The sequence below is a fragment of the Anguilla rostrata genome, chromosome 16 (genome assembly GCF_018555375.3).
Source record: "Anguilla rostrata isolate EN2019 chromosome 16, ASM1855537v3, whole genome shotgun sequence".
Classification (NCBI taxonomy): Eukaryota; Metazoa; Chordata; class Actinopteri; order Anguilliformes; family Anguillidae; genus Anguilla; species Anguilla rostrata.
The window spans coordinates 31324317-31349911 of NC_057948.1; the positions used below are offsets into that span (position 1 = coordinate 31324317).

Here is a 25595-nt window from a genome sequence, read left to right on the forward strand (position 1 = left end):
TCGTAGCCTTGTGAGGCTGTCGTTCATTCACTGTCTGCAAGATGGAAGCGGTACTTAACCTACAGTGTAAACATTTCACACTAATAAGAACGCAGAGGCCGCAGTGCAATGGATGGGAGCCTGGTGCAGGGAGCACTGACGCTGTCCTGATCCACTGAAAATGCATAGCATTAGGGTGGTTAATGTACAACTTAGCGAAGGGGTAGGGCTACATGCATATTGTTGTGATATTTCATCTGCACAGTTATGCCCGGGAAAAATAAATAGGAATAAATATCCCCCCCCCCTCCGTTCTACCCTTGCCATCAGCTATTATAAAACACTCCACTCCTTTTATGGCAAAAGCTAGAAAAAGGACTGCCTTTTAAATGTTGCGCTTTTAATATTCATCATTTTGCCATTAGAATATATACACAGTCGAAATCGTGGGATTAGTGATTTATCCCTCTCCTGAATTTACGATGCCACAAAGCGCAGCGGAGGAAATTCATTATTGCTCTGGGCAATTTTCTCCAAAACAAAAACATTTCACTCAAACGGGAAAGCTAAATTAATATTGCCTTTGCGTGAACCTACTTTATTTGCCTAAAAGCTAAGGCACTGTTTTATTTAAACTGCATTCCCTTGATGAGGCGTACTAACAGCGCTGGGTAAAATGGCCTCACACGCGCGCGCGCAGTGGCACATCAGACGGCTCCAAAGGAGGCTTTTGTTTTCCCCGTGCCTGTGTCAGGCTTCAGGCTTCCAAACGCCAGCGAGTCTTTCTCGTTCTTCTTTGTAGTTTTTTATTTTATTTTATTTTTTTCAAATTACAATCGATCATTGAAACAGCGGGCGCATCCTTTTCGGCTGGGTTCTGTTCTGACTTTAATGAGGCTTCATGAAACGTGAGGCCCGCCACTATCAAAGTACATCTTTAATTTCTGTTTTTCTTTGTGTATAGAAAGAGAAGATCTAATGTATACATCAGGATCTCTGCTTTCATAATTGTCTTAAGGACTTTCAATGTGACGCGAAATGCGTGTGGAAAATATTGGGTGCAAAGTCTGCATGCATTTCTGCATGAAAGTAGAAAGTAATTGTGGATCGTCTGTAACAGCTGTGCAGGCTCCTGCAGCTGATCGAAGTGTTTAGGTTATTTTCCCAGGTGTAGCTATGCTGTGTGTCATCAGAGGGTTATTGGTTCAGGTCCTGATTGATATGACGTCTTCCTGTGGTCATGTCCTTGAAGTCTGTGAGGTTGAGATAGGATGTTTAAATGCAAGATTGCGTAAGTCTCCAATAATCTAACGCTTCATCGAGTCTTTGAAGCCAGTAGAAAGAAATGAGCAAATACATTAATATATAAGAGTAATTTAGTGATTTCAGCTCCCACAGCACTTGGAATGTATCATATTTATAGCAATGTTGCTAGTGGCTTCTAGTTTCACAGCCAGTGCAGTGTCAAAGTGGTGGATGTGTTTACGAATCGAAATGGCGAACTGAATTTGTTGCCTACTTGTGTTTATATGCTCTGATGTATTCGCCCAACTTCATAATTGAGTATTTGCTCATAGTTTAAACGTAAAAATAATCATGATGATAATAATAAGTGATGAATAGCGCTGCGCGCTGATATTTATTTGATCGTAAAAACTCGGAAGAAAGCCACCTGAAGCCGTTTACAAACCACAATCACAGGAAGGTCATCTACGCAAGGAGAGAAACGCGCACCGTTAGCTGACAGTTGATTTGTTTTGTTGCTTTGAATAGCTGATGAACCTGTCAAGCCTGAAGTCTTGTTAAAATTTTAATAAACAGCGCAGGAGTCTACTGACTGGAAGTAAAATATACAGGGCGTTCTCAGCCTTGCTTCAGCAGAATGGCACGATCGTGTTTGACAATGTGCAGTGCAGCCTTTTTTATCAGAATACAGTCGTGTTTTCGCTGAATATTAAATACCGGCTCTATTCTGCATATGTCAGGTGAATTTATATACCAGCGAATATTACAAGGTCCATTTCAATGTCCCCTGTAAATATGTAAGGATTCTACCCATCATGCATTGCACGCCCTACCAAAGTCCTGGGTGCTTCAACTGTAATCCGGTTACAACACCGCTGCTCCTGAATCTGTAATTTTACACACATAAAACTGTGGAAATAGAATGGGAACAAGGGGAATTTATTCATTTGTTTTATGAAATAAATCAAATTAAGCATTACTGTCAGCTGGAAATTGTTAAGAGGCCTCAAATATAATTGCGTTGGTGCTGGTGTGTTTTGTGGATCCAAACTAGACAAAGAATAAGTGACAAGCCTCATCTCTTTATTTGTTATGTTCCTTTTCATAAACACGGTAAATATTGCTCTGAAGACGGCTTTTTTTATTTATTGCATTTCTGAATGCAAAGCCTGCATCAGATAAGTAACCAGAGAGAGTTAACTCAATCAGAGCAAAGAGGGGGGAAAAAGGAAACCCGAAATGCACGATGACATGAAATCTCCTGATTCAAATAAGAAACAAACGAACAGAAAGGAGCGCAAAAGGCAGAGCGCTCAGACGGAGAGCCGCGTGTTGATTTTTGTCTGTATTTTTTGTTAGCGTGGCACTTTAGCGCGTGTGTGGCGGTGGTTCGGTGTGGAGAGGCGCGTGCCGCGCCTGTCCTGACTGACTGTTCTGTTTTTTTCGGCAGGCGGGACGTGGTCCAGAGGCAGGCGCGCCCAGCGCTACGCCCACCTGCCGTCCCTCCTGCTCAGCGCCCGGTCTCGAACCCGCAGCCACGGGCACCTCAACCCGGAGCTGACGACCGCTACGCGGGAGCGGACCCCTGCGCACTGCGGCCGGCCCCGCTCGCCGTCCTGACCCCGGCATCCACACCCCCCCCCCCCCCAACCCAACCCAACCCCCCCGCCCTCAACCTAGCCCCCGCTGCGCCGGCAGACACAATATTCAAAGCAGCTTTCAAAATGCTCTGTTTGGGTCAAGCCAACTTGCACTTCTAAGTAATTTATAATGCGCTTTACTCTGAGGTATTGCACAATCTCATTATCATTAGTTTTTTGCATATTTAACTACAGTTTTTAATTAGATGGTATTTTATTATTCATGCACATAATTTGAGTCGAGCCCGCGCTACAGCTTTTTTGTTGTGAAGAGAAGAATGAGGAGAGAAAGGGGGGGGTGGTTGGGGGGGGGGGGGGGTGTTTAAAATGAATCTGCCTGTATTCCTGGAATGGAAAGTTCCGGTTTGTAGTCTTTAGCCGGCGAACGATTTGACTCTCTACTCTGGTAATGGCTCGCTTTTAATTTGGCTAATAGCTATCATGTTGTGTACCTTTATAAATTTGCTAAATTCACAGCGCTGGGAGTTGTCTCTCCGCGCGCTAACTGTAAGCAGTTTGCCGTGCTTGGCTTTTTGCACGGAAAGTGTTTGCTCAGGGTATGGCTCCTTGATGTATTATTAAAATTGGAAATGGACTCCAGGGACGGCATCTAGTTATGTGCTTTCATTTGCCGAATAAACCAAGCGTTGTTTTCATCTTTTCTCCTGATTGTTAATGGCGCCACTGATGAGAGGGGTGTTTTTTTTTTTCTTCTTTTTCTTTTTTTTTTTTTTTTATCCCCCCCTCGCTCTCTCCCTTTATCAGCTCGCGCCTTATTATGCAGGCGAAATGGCCAAGCCGCTGATTTTTGTTTAAGGTTTTCAATTAGTCATTTGACTGAGCACATCTGCTCCTGGCAGCGTCCCCCGGTCTGGAGCGGGCACCATCACCCGATTCCACCTGCTGGAGAGGCAGGGCGGGGCCGGGCCGGGGGCCACGGACGAGCCTACTCTGTCGCCGGATTCTCCAGACGCGTTTCCGGGGTTAGACTGCGTTCCAGTGTGTTTTACAGCAGGTGTCATCAAGGTGCAGGCTTCAGGAGTCAGCCGCCCCTCCCTCCCTCCCTCCAGCCCCCCCTCCCCCTCTCCCACGCCCTATCCCACAATGCCTCCCTGCCGCTCTCACGCAATGCCTCTTCAGAAAGGGGCAGGATATTCATACCTTCCAATGGATGCCATTACTGTATGTTACTGCTGTTGTTTCCTTTGTTTGTTTTTATTTACTTTTGCATTTGTCATTGTAGAATTTCATGTACTAGAAAAAGTTTTTTTTTGTCTTGAGTGGGCTTAAATATTGTCTTGAAAAAATTTTTTTTGTACACTGTATTGCACTATCCTTCATATAGATTGAGGTTGATGTTTTGTCCGGGAATACTGTGATGCAAAGAAAAATATCTTAAAATGTAATTATTGTGGGTATAATACCAAAGATTAGACAAACTCAGCTAAGTTCTGAGAATTTAATGTATTGAACAAATAAATGTTTAGGCAGAATTTCAGTACAGCATATTCCAAGATTGACTATGAGTTTATTCTTTAGGTTTCAATGTAATGATTTATATTGTATTTGCAGTTTATGATGAAAATATTTCAGTCTTTTCTGAAGAGAAATGTGTGTAGGCATGGGCCCTAAAGTGAGTGTAAATTCATTGATTTCAGTGAGAGAGAGAGGATATTAGAGCAGGTGAATCTGAGCTTTACTGCTGGTCCAGTAAACTAAACATGTCGCACTTGCTCATTGATTTTTGTCTTGTGCACGCAAATGAAGCAGGTACACATGCTAGATAATGCTCACCTACTGTCTTCAGTTGCAACAGAATAAACAGCATAAACTTATTTAAATACACATTTGACTAATACTTGAACACACTAGAAACCAAACGGATGCGTGTGAAGAATTTTGTCTGATGACAATCAGTGTTCTTGTAAATATTTATCCCCACAGTCATATCTCAGTTTCTTCTGTATAATGATATTGACTCGAATGAAGCCAAAATTCTCCAATTCTAGAAAACCGGTGATACAATAGGGGCAGGAATTTTTTCCCCCCTGCAGTCTGAACAATAAAACACCGCTTCACTTCAGATCGAGCACACACACACACCCCATTTCATTACGGGCAGTGATTTCCTAATGGACTCTCGCTGTTTAATACCTCAATCGCATAAACGTCCTGCTGCATTTCGTTAGGGGAGACAGAAGCCCGGCTAGCCCGGTAACCGCGGCCAATCTCTGATTATTGGAGTTCAGGGAAGGTTCAGTAAGTAGCGGCGTTTCCGCCCGGTCCTAGCGGCACCCCGGGGACGTTAATAAAACATTTCGCTCGTTGCGGAGGGGAAAGTAATGACCGACAATGTAAACTCGCGACTTGACAACAGATGTTGGCATGCGTGGTGGAAACAAGGTGCTGTAAAATTAATTTCACTTGAATTATTTATCGCATGCATTATGTGCTTGAGGAAAAAGACTAAAATGATTGATAGGCAGCGAAAATGTACTCAAATAAAACTGAAGAAAAAAAAAAGAAAATTATCAAAAATATTTTTAATCAAATATAAATACCAGGGAAGCTGACACTTCTTCTGTGATGTCTTGCTTAATAGATTTTAGTATTTAATACTGTCACTTCAAAGTGGGTGCCAAGAGACTTATGTGTGATTTTCCCAAATTAAAGCAAATTAATACCCCAAAAAATAAATACAAGGCTTCTTTTCAGTCAGTTTGTGGGACAAAACTTTTTTTGGGGAAATAGAAACATACTCACTTTCTCCACCACAAAATTTGTGAAGGATTGCGTAACGTTAGAAACCATTTGGAGTTTCGATGGCGTGAAACTCATTACGGGGAGTAATAAGGTATGCTAAATCCACATGAATAAATGACGAAAAGGCTAATGGAATGTTCAGTGGAACAAAACTCCACTGAGCACCGACAATGAAGGCAGATGTTGCGTAATTGCGGAGAGATTTGCACAATTCCGCTCTTTGCCGGACACGGTGAAATTAAAAGGCACGCGCGTGTCGCGGCAGGGCGGTACGTGGCAGTACGGAGCGAATTACAAGATGGATATCACCTCAGTCATTGAGAGGGACACTGCCTTTCCCCCCCACCCATTAAGAACTATGGAGACCCAATGGCATTGTTTGTAATTATTACAGCTTTCGTGTGGGGGCAGATGGTTGTGTACGGTGCTACCTTGGGCATCCCTCTTTGTCGTTACGCTGTGCTTCTGGAGTAGCTCCAACGCTGCTACAGTGCGACAAAATGCCTGCCGTCTCAGATCCGTACATTTAGCACGTTAGCGTCGGGAAACGAAACGGTTAAGACCAGGAGAGAGCACTTTGACCTGCATTTCCTAGGTCACCCTTTGGCCTTCTGCTTTTGGCTCAAACTGCAGGTAATTACTGCATCGCATTGTTGTGCCCTGGAAAAAAAAAAAAACATGGATCAAGATATAAATACGTTTCCTCTTTAGCCTGGGTCCGTCAGCGATGTATATTTATTTGTTGTTGCCGTGTTACAGTGGTGCGCACTGTAAGAAGGCGGCCTTTGTTTCCCTGCCTTGCAGAACAGAACTGTGTGGCGCGGAATAAAGGAAGCGGGATTGCTCTTTAACCCACGTCAGTGATAAATTGGGGGCACTTAACAATAGTGCATCCTGAGATGTGGGGTGCTTGACAGCGGCTGTCCTCGGCTTGCGAGTCTCTCTGCGATGGGGGGGGGGGAGGGGTGGGGGGCGGGTGGTTGGGGGGGTCCTCTGCCCGGGCACTCGCTCGTTCCTCCTGCATCACTTGAGAAAACAAAGACCCTCAAGTGCAGATGGTTATCAGCTTCCTTGATCTATGGGCCTTCTTTCCGGATGTCAGAACTTGTGCCGCCTCCCCCCCCCTTCGTAGCACTGCCGGGCTTCACTGGGTACATCTCTACCTTTATTTACCCTGCATTTTCCATTTCAACACGGAGTTATTCAACTTCTAACAGGCCTCCTTGACTGCATTTCCCATTAAGGCAACCTTATACGGGCTCCTAATATAGTACCTGCAATAGCTTTTCCTTTAAGTGAATTACAGGATGCCGCAATGAGGTTTGAGTACTGCAGAGTATATCACTTGGGTCCATTTACTTTCCCTTATGGCATTAGAAGTAATCCTACATGGGAAGACCAGATATATATATATATATATATATATATATATATATATATATATATATATATATATATATATATATATACATATAATGTTGTCTATCTGGGCTTTGAGAATATAAGCAGAGTATTGTGTCTATTGTATTTGAGTATCAGTATTAATTCAGTTGTCGTGTGCCACAAGTAGTAAGTGTGCCCGTCACATTGTGTTTGCATATTTCATTTCGACACATCTTGACTAACGTGTTTCACTTCTTCCACTAGGACGCATATCATTTCTGAAATGGAATTCACACAGATTCTCACACAGATCCTCGGTCATAAAATATAGTGTAATGCAAAACCTGGAAATTAGCGATTGATGACTTAATAATGGGGCAATACAAAAGGGTGTTCAGTCACATTTAACTAAACAATTTAAGAATGAATTATAAACTAGTGGTGCACATTTACTTTAAATTTATAAATGGTGAAAAACTACGAAAGACACATGCTCGTAATCTTCTAAGCTACACAACATAAGCAATAGTTATTATCACTAAACTCTGTATTTACACACATTAGTGTGTATGCAGTGTTTCAAGCTTCAAGCTTTCCAGAGAATACAGTTGGGCACAGACAAAAATCAGCCTGTAATTTACTAAAAGCTAGATTAATTGAGGGTGTGGATGCATAAAAGACAATGTCGCCCGCATAATGATGAACAAAGCTGTGAGTAACTGATAATCGGCGGCCATTTTGATGTGAATAAGAGTGGGCCCTAGCTTGAGCCTTGTGGCACACCCTTTGCAACCTCAAGATAAGCAGACTAATGAACACACAAACCACAAAGCTGCCACCATCTCATTTACAGACAGCAGTCTCAAGGAAAGGTTTAGCCCTGCATATGCTCAGTTTTTCAGTCTCAGTCATAGTGAGAATGAGGATTGGATGCTTTTTTAAAAATAATCTACCTGCAGAAATAAAATGTTAAAAATAAAAACATTACATATTTGTTCCTTTTCTGATACTGCGTGAACTACGAATGAGATGATTAGGTAAAGAGGAAATCTGCTTGTGATTTAATTCCTTAACCATTTTCCAGAATTTGGCAGGATAACCACCACAATCGCAGCTCTTTAGCAAAGAATGTTGATTTAGCATTTTAAATTTCTCTGGTGCACATGTTCTGCACCTGCTTAAAGGTTTGCCAGTCCTTCTGGGAAATTTTTGTATATATATATATATAAATGTATTAAAACATGGTAGAAATCATTTGTATCACTGTGGGCATTTAATAAACATGATTTCCCACTTGTCTAAAAATGCACATGTTGAGAGTTTTTGCATTTACATCACATTTTGGACGTAAGCCTTATGTCTAATGTGTTTTGGGGATTTCCCACTGAAATGTATATATATTTTTAAATGTATTAAACGCATTTGAAATCATTTGTTTCACTAAAGTGTTAAATAAACATTATGTCCCACTTATCGGAATGAAAAATGCACATTTTTGCATTTCCATGATTTACTTTCCATCAGTACCAAAAAAGGGAATTTTGGAACAGGTGCCACTTCTGACCCATTCTGGACATAAGACTATAGTCTTATGTATTTTGCCATTTTCCATGAAAACACATAATTTATTGATCTCATAAAAATTCTTCATAAAACACATTAAAATTTAATTTTATTTCATCACAGCTGTATTATAAACATGATTTCCTAGCCATCAGTACCAAAAAAGGGAATTTTGGAACAGGTGCCACTTCTGACCCATTTTGGACATAAGACTATAGTCTTATGTATTTTGCCATTTTCCATGAAAACACATTATTGATCATAAAATTCATAAAACACATTATAATTAATTTATTTCACCACAGCTGTATTATAAACATGATTTCCTAGCCATCAGTACCAAAAAAGGGCATTTTGGAACAGGTGCCACTTTTGACCCATTCTGGACATAAGACTATAGTCTTATGTATTTTGCCATTTTCCATGAAAACACATTATTGATCATAAAATTCATAAAACACATTATAATTCATTTATTTCACCACAGCTGTATTATAAACATGATTTACTTTCCATTAGTACCATGGGGTGATGTGGCTCAGCAGGTAAGAGCGCTTGTCTGGTAGTAGGAGGGTTGCTGGTTCAAACCATTCTGGACATAAGACTATAGTCTTATGTATTTTGCCATTTTCCATGAAAACACATTATTGATCATAAAATTCATAAAACACATTATAATTAATTTATTTCACCACAGCTGTATTATAAACATGATTTCCTAGCCATCAGTACCAAAAATAGGCATCTTTAAATTTTCCATGAAAACACTTTATTGATCATAAAATTCATAAAACACATTATAATTCATTTATTTCACCACAGCTGTATTATAAACATGATTTCCTAGCCATCAGTACCAAAAAAGGGAATTTTGGAACAGGTGCCACTTCTGACCCATTCTGGACATAAGACTATAGTCTTATGTATTTTGCCATTTTCCATGAAAACACATTATTGATCATAAAATTCATAAAACACATTATAATTAATTTATTTCACCACAGCTGTATTATAAACATGATTTCCTAGCCATCAGTACCAAAAAAGGGCATTTTGGAACAGGTGCCACTTTTGACCCATTCTGGACATAAGACTATAGTCTTATGTATTTTGCCATTTTCCATGAAAACACATTATTGATCATAAAATTCATAAAACACATTATAATTAATTTATTTCACCACAGCTGTATTATAAACAGGATTTACTTTCCATTAGTACCATGGGGTGATTGGCTCAAGTAAAGGCCTTGTTGTGTAAGGAGGTTGCCCTTTTAACCATTCTGGACATAAGACTATAGTCTTATGTATTTTGCCATTTTCCATGAAAACACATTATTGATCATAAAATATTTAAAACACATTATAATTAATTTATTTCACCACAACTGTATTATAAACATGATTTCCTAGCCATCAGTACCAAAAACAGGCATCTTTAAATTTTCCATGAAAACACTTTATTGATCATAAAATTCATAAAACACATTATAATTTATTTATTTCACCACAACTGTATTATAAACATGATTTCCTAGCCATCAGTACCAAAAAAGGGCATTTTGGAACAGGTGCCACTTTTGACCCATTCTGGACATAAGACTATAGTCTTATGTATTTTGCCATTTTCCATGAAAACACATTATTGATCATAAAATTAAAAAAAACACATAATAATTAATTTATTTCACCACAGCTCTATTATAAACATGATTTCCTAGCCATCAGTACCAAAAACAGGCATCTTTAAATTTTCCATGAAAACACTTTATTGATCATAAAATTCATAAAACACATTATAATTCATTTATTTCATCACAGCTGTATTATAAACATGATTTCCTAGCCATCAGTACCAAAAAAGGGAATTTTGGAACAGGTGCCACTTCTGACCCATTTTGGACATAAGACTATAGTCTTATGTATTTTGCCATTTTCCATGAAAACACATTATTGATCATAAAATTTTTAAAACACATTATAATTAATTTATTTCACCACACTGTATTATAAACAGATTTCTATAGCCATCAGTACCAAAAACAGGCTCTTTAAATGTTCCATGCAAACACTTTATTGACATAAAAGTCATTATAAACCCATTATAATTCATTTTTCATTTCCACAACTGTATTATAAACATGATTTCATACACTTTCAGTACCAAAAAAGGGAATTTGGAACAGTGCCACTTTTGACCATCGGACATAAGAACTTAGCTCTTAGTATTTGCCATTTCCATGAAAACACATTATAGATCATAAAATTCATAAAACACATTATAATTAATTTATTTTCACCACAGCTGTATTATAAACATGATTATTTCCATAGACCATAGTGCTCAAAAAGGATTGTTGGGGGTTGAACACGGCCTGCTTGATTTGAACAGTCACTTTCGACCTTGGACATAAGACTATAGTCTTATGTATTTTGCCATTTTCCATGAAAACACATTATTGATCATAAAATTCATAAAACACATTATAATTAATTTATTTCACCACAGCTGTATTATAAACATGATTTCCTAGACATCAGTACCAAAAAAGGGAATTTTGGAACAAGTGCCACTTTTGACCCATTCTGGACATAAGACTATAGTCTTATGTATTTTGCCATTTTCCATGAAAACACATTATTGATCATAAAATTCTTAAAACACATTATAATTCATTTTTTTCACCACAGCTCTATTATAAACATGATTTCCTAGCCATCAGTACCAAAAAAAGGGCATTTTGGAACAGGTTCTGGACATAAGACTATACTTATGTATATTTGTCCATTTTCCAGAAAACATATGATATAATTCTTAAACTATATAATATTTTTTTCCCACCTTATTAAACATGATCTCTAGCCATAATATTTACAGCATATTTTTTTCAGAAAAGTACATTTCTGAAACATATTTTCCCTTTCTCTCATATAATTCCTGATATTGAAGTTTTTTTCCCCTCAATTCTAATTGCGTAATCAGAATTGTTTTTACAGATGTGCCTTATTTGGCAATAATTAGGTTTTAGGGCTCAAATTAGGGTTCAGCTACGGTTAGATTAGAGTTCTTCCTTAGTCCACCAGGCCTTTTGTGATTACTGAGCTCATCAGCATACTCTTTCTACTTAATTATGTTCTAAATGGTTGATTGTGGCAAGCCTAAGTGTTGGCCTATATTGCTGACTTTTTTCATATTTCTCAGCCTCAGGATGGCTTCATGGACTTTCATTGGCACAACTCTGGTCCTTATGTCGATAAACGTCCATAACAGACTTCAAAGACAATCAAAAGCCAAGAATCAAGACTAGACACTCGACGCTCTCTTATTCTTATGCTAAAGAAGCAGAACAAACATGACTAATCTGAAACACCAGTGAAGCCATCAGTCCCAAACATTATGGTGCCCTGAGACGGGATGGGAGGGCAATGTACAAAAATTGCTGTAATTTCTACATGGTGAAACCAAAATGTATAAAATGTCCCTTAATAAAAGCTGGGATTCTACACTTTGACTGCATGTGAATTCTTTGATTGCAAATCTAAAATTGTGGAGCACAAATCAAGAAAAATATATTTCTTTGTCCCCAACATTATGGAGCTCACTGTACACACACACACACACACACACACACATATATATATATATATATATATATATATTTAGTGGGACTGAATAAAAACTTAGGCCTTAATTCTTGACTACAAAATGTGGTTGCTTTTTTACACTAATGAAGCACTTCATATTCATCATTGAATCTTTCATTAGGACCGAACGAATGTGAACCGTTTGGAATTTAATGTCTATAACCTCTGTTCACTATTTGCTCAAATTTTAAGTACACTTAAAAGTAGAGACACTTAACTTCCGACAAGCACACGAGAACCCTGCCTCTGGTTCCTCCCATTGGAGTGTTTGTTTGCTGCTCTGCACACGACCCCCAGATGTTGGCAGAGGCGGAGGGGAGATGAGAATGCATGGCCCCACACACTCTCTGGCTCTCACCCGTGGCTGACTGCCTTCTCTGTGGCAATGCCAAAAATAAATACAAAAATTACAAATTTGATTCAAAAATAAAAAAATAAAAAAAAACCCCGGTACACAAAGTATGCTTAATAACTCCGGGTTAGTTGTTCGTTACAAACCGCAGCACGATCTGCACAATCCCTCTGCGTTTGACAACGAGGAAGAAGAGGCGCCTTCATAGGCGTGGGGTTTTGTTTTTTTTTTGCGTTGGTGGTAAGCAGAGGGAGTGACATTACACAAACCACCACAGTCCCTTCATTCAGCCTTTTTAACAGGGCGGCCGGAGAGAGAGAGAGAGAGAAATGATCCGAGCTGCCTCGCCGTGAGGGTGACAGCACGGGATCACTCCGGAGTCAGAAAGTTTAGCGCCAAAGTTCCCCGTCAGCCCGTTAAAAAGATGTGAGAGGCGCTGGCGTGCACCCGTGGATATTGGAACCATATGCGCGAAAGAATTTCCTCTTCTGGTAAGACATTCCAAACACTGTCCCGGAGCCAAACATTTCGGTGTTAGCCTAATTTAAGCAGCGTGCTGGAGGGAGCCGTCGTCGCTTTGATCATATGGAGATCGTTTGCTACAAATTGAACTAACCCGAGCTCCATTTCTGGCGGATCAGAACCTGGGATTTGTTGAATTAAATGCTCCATTGAATGCAGTTTTCTACATGAAAGGAACATAGCACTTTAGGAATCTGATAGGGAGTTTTTCACCTGACCGGCGGGGTCCGCTTTTTAAAAAATTACGTTTAAACTTAATCTCACGCTCAGGCCACGCCGCTTTAATAAACTGCTGGCTGCACCCAAGGAGCTCACACTCGGAAGGGAGACCAGGAGAAATGACCTGCCGTTGTGACAGAGAACACAGCACAGCTGGAGTCACAGGCACACCGTAGTAGTGTGATACCTCTCTCTCTTCTTCATTCTGTGTGTGTGTGTGTGTGTGTGTGCATATATATACATCCTGTTCATACATACACACACATACAAACAATGGCTTGACGGAATACTCAATTCTGATTCTCTCTCTCTCTCTATATATATGCATATATACAACCAGCACCCTGACCCCAGGGTTGGGCATTACACAGTTTGAATTTGCATTGCAGAATAGGTAACGATACATCATCACATTAGAAAATAATCCTTGGGATCTCCACAAAATCCTTAGTGAAATTGTGAAAACATTAAATTACAAAAAGTTTGGCCCTTTTCTTTTTTTTTTACCTCTCATTCAAACTACTGTGATGACTCCTCCTCTGATAGAGCTCCCAGATGCTGGTTTAGAAGGTTCCCCGAAGCCAAGAAGGTCACATCACACCGAGTGTGAACAGGCATCAGTGTCTCAGGCATCTGCCCACCGTAAAAAAACACATCTGATATTTCCATCAGAGGGCCATTTGCCACCCAAGATTGTTGTCCACCTCTACAGCCACAAACAAATCCAAAGAGTGAGCTCAAGCTGTGGATATTGATAAAATAGACAATGCAGTACACTGAATTTGAGGTTTTTTGGGTCTGTCCCAGTGTTTGCCCAATGGAATGGGGAAAGAGCACTCAATACTAGATGTTTAATATTTCTACGATACCTCTAAAAATACATTTGTTACAGGTTAGAAATAATTGTAAGACAGCATTAAAATTGATTTATGATTGTGACTTAAAACTGGGCAGTTGCATGCATTAAATTAGACATCCATTTACAAAGCATTTACTCAACATCTAATCTGTACAACAGCACCAAATGGTGCATTTAAACTCAATAAGTTAATCAGCACGGCTGTGTCGGGGGAGGGGGGGGGGGTAGGGGGGTGGAGTTTTTTTAATTTTAAATTCCCCCCCTGAAATACTCCATCCTGGCAACTTTTGATAGGAAGATATTATTGAATGTATCTATTAGTTAAGGAAACCAAACGCTGATAAATGGCTTATTGTTTATTGTCTTTCGAAGTTCCAGTGCCAGCCATGACGTCAGATGAACAGAGCTGGCACAGCTATGAATAGGTCTGAAGTGAAGGCAGAGCTTTTTAACCATGAAGCTCAACAACAGTTGCTGCCTTTGTGGGTGATGCAAGAAGAAGCAATTCAAATGTTAGCGAATTATCAATTCCCTATGAAAACACAGGTAATTCTCTTTTGGCAAGACAAAGCATCGCAAAAGAGCAGTCAGTGTAAAGAATGGAATGTGTTCACTATAGTCAATAACATTTAAGTGTGTGTGCGTGTGTGTGTGTGTGTGCATGCGTGTGTGCGTACGTGCATGTGTATTACAATAATTCATGTTATTTGAAAACACAGTGGCCACTGAAATGTACACATTTGTATATGGGTCATTTATAAGAATAAAGGACTATCTATGAGGAATCAACTACACTCATTTTTGTGATTACAACTAATTAACTAACTATACCTACATTGAGCATCATTCAGGAACGTTATCCAACACATCCAAGTCACTGTCATGTCTAAAAACGTATGACATCTTAATAACAAAAACTGACTACCTTTCCCAGAATTCCACAGAAGCCTGATGCAAAAATTAAAGGAGAGAGATTTCCCCAGGCCTGTTCCCCGCCGTTTCACGTGAGTGGACATTCTCACATTAGCGGTGTGTTTGTGCTGATACCCCCTTTATCTCTGCTATTGATTTTCTCAGATGCAGCTTTCCTCCAGCAGTAAATTAAAACACTGATGGAGACGCGGCTGAGTTTTTCATTAAGAGCGTTCACAACAGAGAATAGCTCTCTCCCCCCCCCCATGACATCTGCCCCTACTCCTGGAAAATCAAGAGGGGCCAGGAGAGCTGGGGGATTGTGGGATATGGCGTGGCTAGGACAGGTGAGCGGTAGACAATCGCCGACTCGACCTCAAAAAAAAAACCCTCCAGTATAGTGTCGTTCGCTATCTCTGCTCATTTGTCATGAAATCATACCGCATCGATCCGCTTGAACTGCATCGATGTCCACGTCTTGTTGAAATAACCACTTCCATGTTTGCGCTCAAACATGACATTTGCATCTGAATATTTGATCGTGATATCTCAGCATGGCTGTCACTAAAGGAAAGGAAACTTTGAAGTGCAGTATCTTTGTTTTCAATGCTGCCATTTTAACACAGAAGACTTGAGGTATACTTTATACTTCAAAGCCCCGCCATTGTGCACAAAGCGACACATTCAATCTTGCCCTCATTTTTATCTCCTATTAAATCACGTCTTATTCCCTGTCCTCTGCTTACAAATACAAACAGAATAGTTCAGCTCCAAAAACACAAATGGTGTAGTACCTTTAACTTCTTATGGCTGCCTATAAACTATGAACATGTCTAGTTCATTCGTGTGCACCTTTCTTGCAATTATTTCTGTTGTACTTACTAACTTGCAATTCTTAAAATTTTAAAGGCTTATTTATCACACTTTTTGAATCATTTGTTTTCCTGTTTCAATCTCCGTAACTCGACACCATTGTAAAAGAGGATTCTTCCTCAATGGTTTCCTCGAGATGAAAGGTAGATTGATTGATCGATTGATTGATCGATTGATTGATGTGATCTCCGCTCCACGCTAGCTCTTATTCTGTTCAGCTCACTGTAGAAAGCAACAGAAATTGTGAGCATGTACATTTTAAAAAAAAAATCTGCATGGCTCTTTCTGGCATCAGATAGGGACTGACTGATCACAGATCAAAGACAGCTATAGGTAATATAATTACACCTGGGTAAAAATAGATGGCACACATACACAGATCATGTTTTTTGATAAAGTCGTGCGATGTGATTAATTGAAGAACACGCTGCATCCATATGCTCTCTTGTTTCTCGACACATGTCTTTGATTTTGAAATCCTTGTAGTTCAAAATAGTACAACAAATATATTAGGGTCAGGTGATAGGACCACCAACAGAAAATAAAAACCGCTTCTCATCTCATTTATTTATGTATTTTTAAAATGGTTTCCTTTTACTCAGTCATCAAAGCACACTGACACAAATAAATCAGTTCCATTATATGTACAATTGTTTAACATGTGCTGTTTCTATAAATACAATATCCATTATAAGAATCTCGAATTTCACTGCGCCAAAGCACAGACTGAAACCCGGCTCTGGATTTATTTATTTTCCCGAAAAACGAAAAATAAATTTAACTCACATATCAGAAAGAGCAAATCGGTTTACTGCCATAGCAGAACTGAAGGCCGTGTACAAATTTGAATTGTCAGTGAACTATTTGAAAATGGTTGTGAAAGTTATGTCTTCACTTTAATTGCATTACAATCATGGTTAAGCATTTTGCCAGTGGAAGGCAACTTAATTGAAGGGCTGAGCACTGAACGATGTTTACTGGACATCTAAATTGGCCAAATGAAGAGAGTAAATGTTGCATTTAAAGCAGACAATGCTGTAACATAGACAAGAAGACTAAATGTGCAGATAATTACGAGTGGTTGGAGAGAACCCTTGTTTATAGTTGACTTTACTGTAATTAGCTGGAATAGTCATATAAACACAAGCGCTGGGCCAACAACAGTAGGCCTGTTGCAGATTAAACCTGAAGTCCAGGCTCCCATCGTTCATCGAGGAGAAGCGTAAACAGTGTGCTTAGCTCCGCTGCAGTTGACCTGAGAAGTTGATCTTTTCCATAAGAATTTCATAACTTCATAAAAAGCAAAGTGTCAAAAAATCTGATGTGCGATGACTGCCAACTGTACATGAAGATCAGGTTTTCGAACGTTGCTCCACCAGCAACATGTTAGCATGCCAACCCTGTCACTTATTCGTCATTCCAAATCGCAGACGTTGCCCACGTCCACCAGACCACTTCTACAACATTCAAAGTCCCCGAGATAAAACTCCACAAGAGCATACTCGCATACACACACACACACAAAAAAAACACAGTTTAAGGTTTTACGGTTTGAGAAACCATAAGTCCGTTGATGTCTGCACAACTAGAAACACAAGCGGCGGGTGATATTTTGTTTTAAAAATCATTTGGGGGGGGAGCGGGCTCTGTGGGGAAAACCGTTCGGAAAAGGCTGGGATGCGGGGCGGGGGAAGCACCGAGACAGATGTGAGACTGAGCGAGGAGTCTGAAGGGTCTCGACAGACAGGTGGGTCAGTAGGTGAGAGCTGTCAGTGCTCCTTTCTCAGGGCGTAGCCTCGGATCACGGGCTCCCCTGGGAAACGCTCCTGCCTGTGATTCCACCGGGCAGGTGCGGCAGGTTTCTCACACGCCCGACCGTCACGGCGCGGGCCGACTCTGAGGCCCGGCAATTAAGCAGAGAGGGTGGAAGCGGACCCCGCCTTCCGCCCCGCTGAGGACAACGGGGCGCGGCTTCCGCTCGGAGCTTCTGCTCGGGGTTCAAATGGACCCCTCAAAGAGGCCGTCCAACTCTTTTGATGCCTCGGATATCAGATGGCAAGGTAGAGCAGTTCCGCCCGGGGGAAGAAAGTGCTCAATGCCTTTCTGCATGCGGCTCGACGTCGTCCAAGAGGGGCGAGCGAACGCGGTGGCGACGCTCGAAGCGCCTAGGCGTCTCTCGCTCATATCGGCAGTCCGTCGATGTCGGCAAACGCGTTGAGGAGGCTCAGCTTTAAAAGCGAAGGAAACAAATGGTAAAGCGCATTTATCGCTTTATCCAAAGCTCTTTACAATGACCTCTCTTCGCCAGAGCAGAGGGTAGGGGTTAGGTGTCTGCTCAGGACATCGAATGCCCAGGGCGGGGTTTGAACCGGCAACCCTCCGACTGCCAGACAATCTGTCTTACCTCCTGAGCCATGTCGCCCCATAAAAGTCCCGCTCTCTTATACAGATGTGCCGCCTGTAGCCTCACAGAGAGACGATCCCGCGTCAGTGGCAGACGCACCGGCCATGTCGCGGGCGGGCTAATTACCATTCAAAATAAAAGTCCAGTCATTTTTTTTTTTTAAATTACAATTTGTGAAGGTAATCGTGATGAGAAACGACAACGAGACGATCTGCCGAGCGTCGGCCACGTGCGACACAACCGCGTTAAACTGCGAAGAGCGCGAGCAAAGATCGTTACGTTAAAGATGAGTGCAGTGCATTAAGGCTAAATGTTTCTGTTTATTTTTAACGAAGGGCCGTAATGGAAGCAAAGCCTTGTTTTTGTTCAAACGGTAGAAAAAAAATGTAAACAAGCGTCTGCGTCTGCATGTTATCTTAATGTGGAATTATTTCAAGGCCTGATAGCTCGGCATGCAACGATCTGATCGAAACCAGACTCTGCACGCACGTGCGCTCAGGTCAAACATTGACAACAGACTGTTGTGGAGCACTGATGATGACCATCTAAGGGAAATGTGTTTCCATGTCTGTTATTACAGATAGACAGCTGTGATTCAGATTTTTCTCTTTTTGAAAGGTTACCTCAAGAGAAGGTCTGTCCAACCAGTCACTTCCCTGGGATTCATTTCTACGAATCAGAGTACACAATTCCAAAGAACTTATACAAGCAGGGCCTTTAAAAGTATTTAAAGTTCTTAGATGTATCAACACAATAATAACACCAACATTACTAAAAATAAATAAACTATAATATAATAAACATAAAACTAAAAGTGATAAAAATATTACCCCACCTTTTTAAAATTAAAATAAACGGGGTAGATATTCATATGAGGATCATATACATTTCTACGCACCCCAAATGACAATGTCAAATTCCAAAACAAACCAATTACGACATATTAGCGTGTTCATATCGCCAGGACAACAGGCGGCCATTTTGCTTCCCTCTGCCATCCAGGTGCAGAGGCTCAGTTCCCGCTCCACCTCTCTTCCCCCCATTGTGACTTGTCTGCCGACACAGATGTTTAATAAAGAATTCCGCGGGCATAGCAGCAGAGATCGCCCCCCCCCCACCCCCCCCGTGTCAGTCACCACCCCGGCTTTATTAGCAGGAGATTCCCGGGCTCTGATTGGCCCAGGGCAGCTGATCATGTGCCCACAGCAACTCACCACAGGGGTCACTGTAGAAATGGCTAGCGATGATAACCCCGGGGCCCAGGTATCTGCACTTCTGCATCCATGTTTAGCTTCTTTTTTTTTTTTTTTTTTTTTACAGAATGCCGCGATAGAGTTACGTCGCGACCGAAAAAAAAAAAAAAAACAACAATACCGCGCACTGTTTTCTGCGGCCATTCATGTCGACTTTTGTTTCAGCCTGAAATAACGTATTGGCTGGAGGGCAGGGCTTCTTCCCAGCCCCGCGCGTCGGAACGGGGCCCGGGGAAGACGCGGGTTTGCGCCGCGGCCGGCGATGGCTCGGCTCTAATAACTTTGTGATGATGTATCGCCGAATTCCTGCCCCCGCAAACCTCCTCCCGACACCGGGGCCCAGGAACGCTTATCTCCCCGGACATCTGGGTCCAGGGTCTGGGATCTGGGCTCTGGTTTCAGTGGGTCACTGCTGGGCCTGGGGGTGACGTGGGGGGGTGGGGGGGGGGGTGCTGTGTTCGCTGGAACAAAGCGGAGGAGGACCCCCGTTAGCCCAACTGGGGATTAGCGACGATGGACTCAGGAGGAGCAGCGATCATTTGAGAACACTGAGGAAAGAAAAAAGAGATTCTACGCTTCTACGCTGAGGAACCGAGCAGGAATACCGCAAGCTCAAGTCTATGGTGCGGAGAAGAAAACTGCGATATCTGTGTAGGAAATTTAAACTTTTCAAACAGGGAACTGCAATATGCTTCTTGCTTTTTTTTTTATACCAATACTAAATCAAAGTTACAAACAAACAATACTGCCTTTAGGCTGAAAAAAACTCTTACACAAATGTAAATTTTTGAGCAATATCAGTCGATACAAAACAACGTAAGCTGTTTATTTGTATGAAATATTCCCTAGGAGACTACCAATATTTTTGGAGGGAGAATTAATATTGAAATTTTTTATACATTAGCCTCATATTCAGAAACTAGTAACAGCAAAACAACTGATATCTATATTTGTATACGTAAATAAAAGAGCATTACACAAGTGACCTGCAGACAAATGGGGCACGGATGCTTTTAGAAAGCGGCCATTCCATGAGCTCATTCTTTACTCCGGACAGTACACGTCAGCAGGAGGATGAAGTTCACTGCCCGCCTTCTCTTTCAACTTGACAAAGGGTCTCGCTGGATGAGACCGCCAGACAGATCGCAAACTATTTCCAGAAAGAATGTTGTTGGCGCTGACGCCTCTCCCGTTACCCCCCCCCCGCCCTGCCCCCCCCCCCGCCCCCTGCAACCAGAGAGCTCTTAAACTATTAACAAATGTCATCTTTCCTGTGCCCAAGAGCACTGAGAGTTGCTGCTTCAATCATTTCGGGGTCAAATGTTAAATAGGTCAAATACCTCGCACGCCCCCCCCCCCCCCATCCCACCACCAGTCTCTGTGATCTCCTGCACCCAGCACCCAGGATTATACCCCAGTACCCGAAACCGTAATCTATGAGTGCTACACAAGGTAAGTCACTGAGCCTACAATCACTCATGGGCTTTGCTCATTTGCACATTGCCAACATAAGCCTTTTTCTCAGCCCATACAGGTATTTGTTACAATAGCAAAAATACAATCTGATAACATTTGGGTTACACTGTTGATTACTTGGTGTAGCTGATATCAACCCATTTCTGACACACGCTATTTTTGTAAATTTCCTTCATTTCTATGGTAAGCCACTGTTCCAGTCTCTCAACTTGTATGAGGGGTCATTTTTCATTTAAAAAATGCTTTTTTTTTTTTTTTAAACACACCTCAAGAGGAAAAAAATGTGTGGCTGTTTGGTTCTGATATGAGAACAATCCAAGAATCAGGAGCAATTTTCACTGGGATGTTTTTACGAGCTCCTTAACAATAAACCGAACAGGTAAAACGTCCAGTGATTAAATTTAACGAATAACAGAAAAGTTTAACACCCTCCTTAGCATCAGTAATGAAAGGTTGTGCTGCACTTTGAAGACTTTTACAGCTTTAACAACTTTGCATAAATCCAAACTAAACGCGTGTTATTTGAAGAGGCATTAACGGGGAAGTGAAGGTAACCCGTAAAAGCCTGCGGGCGATTAGGAGCCCGGGCTGGAATGAACGCCAGAAATATCAGCAGGAACCCACCCCCCCCCCCGGGACGTCCCGTCACACACACACACACACACACACACACACCGAAAACCGACGAACCTTGCGCGGCAGCCACGTCCACCACAGGTGCCCCGACAAAACGGCGAATGGGACACCGTGTAAGATTAATAATATTTAATAATATTTACACCAGTGCGTCTGCGGCTGAAAGCAGGTGTCGTCCCGTGTGCCGTATATGCTTCAAAGCTACATCAGAGGTATCGCTATGGTTACCAGAGCCCCGTGACCCTAGGGGGAAGAGCGGACTGCCAAGGTGAATGCCTCAGAACGAATATCAGACAGAAAAAAAATACATTTGCTCATTTGTCTTCAGAAACCAAATTCACATCTGTTCAAAAACAGAGGTCAGATCAGGGACTTGGGCAAAATACAGTCATTTCAGTTTGCCAAGGTGATTAAATTTATGCAAATCAAATGGTTTAGTGACTAAAAGGCAATTTGCAAATCTGAGTAATCTATGACACAGTCATCCAAAAGCGGTAAGCAGACAGTGTTAAACTATCAGGAATAGTTTACTGGACGACAGTGTAATTGGGTAAACATGGGAGTCTCCAGTAGTTGTGAGAGTCTATTTGAAGTCAAAGACAGACAGATTAAGGGCCTTCACTACTGGTAAAGCTAGACCTGAGTCCAAGCATGCCTTGCTTCCAGCGTATTTCAGGTGATCAAAGCACAGTGGTCAGGTGACCACAACTCCGCAAATACGTTAATCTGACTTTTTTTCCATAAAGATGTCAGCACGCTCCAGACATAACAAACCAAGAAAACCAACATTTATCTGTCTGGAGCAAAGTGGTAAAATGAGATTTCCAGCACAGGCATAATTAGGGCAGAATGAAGAGGCCTTTGTCCGAACGTTTTGAAGTTCGGGGAAGACGGTGCTTTAACGGCTTACAGCAGATTCTTGCACTATTTCACAAGTGTCTGTGACCACGAGTTTGTGACTAATCCACCCCATCTGTAAGGCGTATTTTTTTTTTTGTGGTTTCCTGGAAAATGCATAGCTGGTTTCTCAAGATGATGGAAAAGGTATCTGAAACTTCTCGCAGAGCAGGTCAACGGATGTCACAGAGGAGAAATCCTGACATTCCCATCACTTGAAGTTGCATGCCAATTAATAAAATAATCAATTTAAATTGTGTTTATCATTGATATTAATGGTTCATTACCCAGAGCTAGCAGTGTCACCTAATGCAAATCAATTTAGGTACATGTTTTTCTCCTATTTCTCCTCCATCAGGTTCAGCATTACCCCTTTAATCTCAAAATTTCAAAAAAGGAAAGAAAAATTCAACAAAATGGGAGAGTCTGAGAGCAAGTGAAGAATGTGATGCGTTTTTTTTTCTCCCCATCTCTGTGAAATCCAAGCTTCATTATTGTCAGGGTGATGCGGGAGTGAGGCCTGATTGGGTTGTGTTCTGCCACATTTTTAAACAAACGCGTCTGTAAAAATTCAGTTTTTTTTTTTTTTTTTACTATTTACTGCTTAAAATGCTTTTTTTTCTCTCTGCTGGAAACCGTGAAACGTAACCAGCAACAGAACGGATTCCCACTCACCCTTGCGTTGATTGTTATTTCACTTCCGACCGCACAACTGCTGCATTTTAATGCCGAGCCCGTGCGGCTGTCAGTCGTCGCTTTTCTGGCTCTGTGATTGGTCCCCGCTCTTCCCCCACGCTGCCACTGCCATTTCCCAGCACCACCGCAGCCAGCGGAGCGGAGTTCAGCTCCGACCACAACATCTTGGATTTCACTGTGGGCTGCACTGGCCTCGCAGAAAGGAATCTTCCAGTTTGGAAGAGAGGAGTGGGATGAATTTGAGGGAGGGAGCAAACAGACTAGAATTCTCTATTTTTTTTAAATGGAGTTATTGCAGTGGTTAAAACTGAAATAGCCATGTACACACATCCAGACATCCAGGCACACAGACCCACATGTTCGCATTTTCACAAACAAACAAACATGCATGTGTACATACAGATAGTTGAATATGTGCATATATGTGCACATCTGTATTTACTAACATGATCTCATTCACACATATACACACACACACACACACACACAGGCTTGCACACACCTACACACACACACACACACACCTGGCTGTACATCCGGTCAGTGCATATTGTAGCGCAGGTGAATGTGGTCCAATAACATCGGAACGGGAGACACTTAAAAACTCATCTCACGTCACCAGTTGGCTGCGATCCACAACAGTCTGACAAAAGGGGAAGTCAAGTCTTCCCTCATTTACACACCACTTCATTCCTGACCCCTGAAGCAAAGGATCAGAGGCTGCCGAAGGCCTCATCCTATTTCACAGCAGTTCAAGAGAATCTGTGGAAAGAGAGGAGAGGAGTTCAGATCCACACTAAGATAAATACTCAGTCACTGAGTCACTGAGTCACTGAGAGTTAGAGTTAGACTCTTACAGTACTAATGGTTAAAAGCCACAGGCCGCCCGTTCACAAACATGCCCTTGTTTTCACATCAACTAGGGAACAAATGCTTCAATGGCCACAGAGGCAGCTGCCAGAAAACATGGACGCTGCCTAGCTTAGTAACAAAGAAGGATGTGTGGCACAAAAACACACGTTGCACCAAAAGTCTCTGTGCGTGGGTGAGTGTTTGTGTGTGTGTGTGTGTGTGTGTGTGTGTATGTGCGCACTCTTTACCACTCTGAATTACACAATCCAAACTTGGCTTTATGGACAAGTACACAGCACACTCGCTCAGCATTAAAATATTATGACAGGATTGTACTATGAATCAGGCATCAAATACTGAAATAATTTTATTTACCAAAAAAACACATCAGTTTTTCCCCCCTCCCCCATATGAATGATAATGAATCAGTAGGAACATCATGGCAAACGATACCATTTCAGTGATCCCTTTGTTTAGCCTAAAGTTCCAAACATAATTACTGAACATACAGAGCATTATTCAGTCCAGCAAACACTCACACCACCATAACATTATCTTGTATATGTGCATGTATGTGTGTGTGTGTGTGTGTGTGTGGCAGTGTAAAAATTCTCCTTTGTTAATACTTATAGTTTAGTGTCAAACCGTGTCATTTATGAGAGCGTTAGTCATTTCTCAGGCCCTATTTTGGCCTTAAGGGCAGCTATGACATTCACTAGAGGAGATTATAATTTCAAATGAGCTTTTAAAGCATCCCCAGGTGCACCAGAGTGGATCAATAGGAATGGGCTTCGGAATAATCGATGGAATAATCGGAAATAGACACAAATGAGTGGGTCCCTTTCAGCACTGGAGAATCGATGCCCAGGGTTACGTGGCAGGGATGCACCTCCATTAACAGGCTGCCGCCTGTCCAGATTGCGTCCCACTCCCGCTCAAGTGGATCGCGAACTGCAGCCAGGTGGTTAACCGCATGCCCTCCCCGACCCCCGCCCCGCCCCGTCCCGCCCGCCAGGCTGAGCAAACGATGCAAGAGCGCTTGATCATCAGAGCACTCCCCCCCCCAGTCGGTCCCAACAGCAACCCCAGCCTGCAAAATCTGCAATCTTAACCACCCCCCCACCCTCCATACTCCCCCCCCCTCCCTCCCCCACTCCCCCAACCCATCCCAGGTCCCAACAGCACAGCAGGGAATTCTGGGAGGTCAAATACTTCTTCCGTGTCCGTCAAGAGACGCAAAAAAAAAAAAAAAAAAAAAAAAAAACACACACACACTGCGGTCTGGCCAGCGGGGGGGAATGGGGAATAGCACACACACTGCCCTGACCGGGGAGAGGGGAGAATCTAATCCCCCTCATTAATTCTTTAACGTGGCGCACATCCGCGGATGTGTTTAAACTATGGCGAAAGGTAATAGCGGTACAAAT

General features: G+C 41.8%; 1 protein-coding gene across 1 annotated transcript in view; it reads left to right on the forward strand.

Annotated features, from left to right (window-relative positions):
- Positions 1–4699, forward strand: part of LOC135241711 (ankyrin repeat domain-containing protein SOWAHC) — a 144124-nt gene extending 139425 nt beyond the window's left edge. The window contains exon 11 of the mRNA XM_064312315.1: positions 2675–4699. The gene's annotated coding sequence lies outside the window, so the exon portion shown is untranslated. The remainder of the gene's footprint in view (positions 1–2674) is intronic.
- The last annotated feature ends 20896 nt before the right edge of the window (positions 4700–25595 follow it).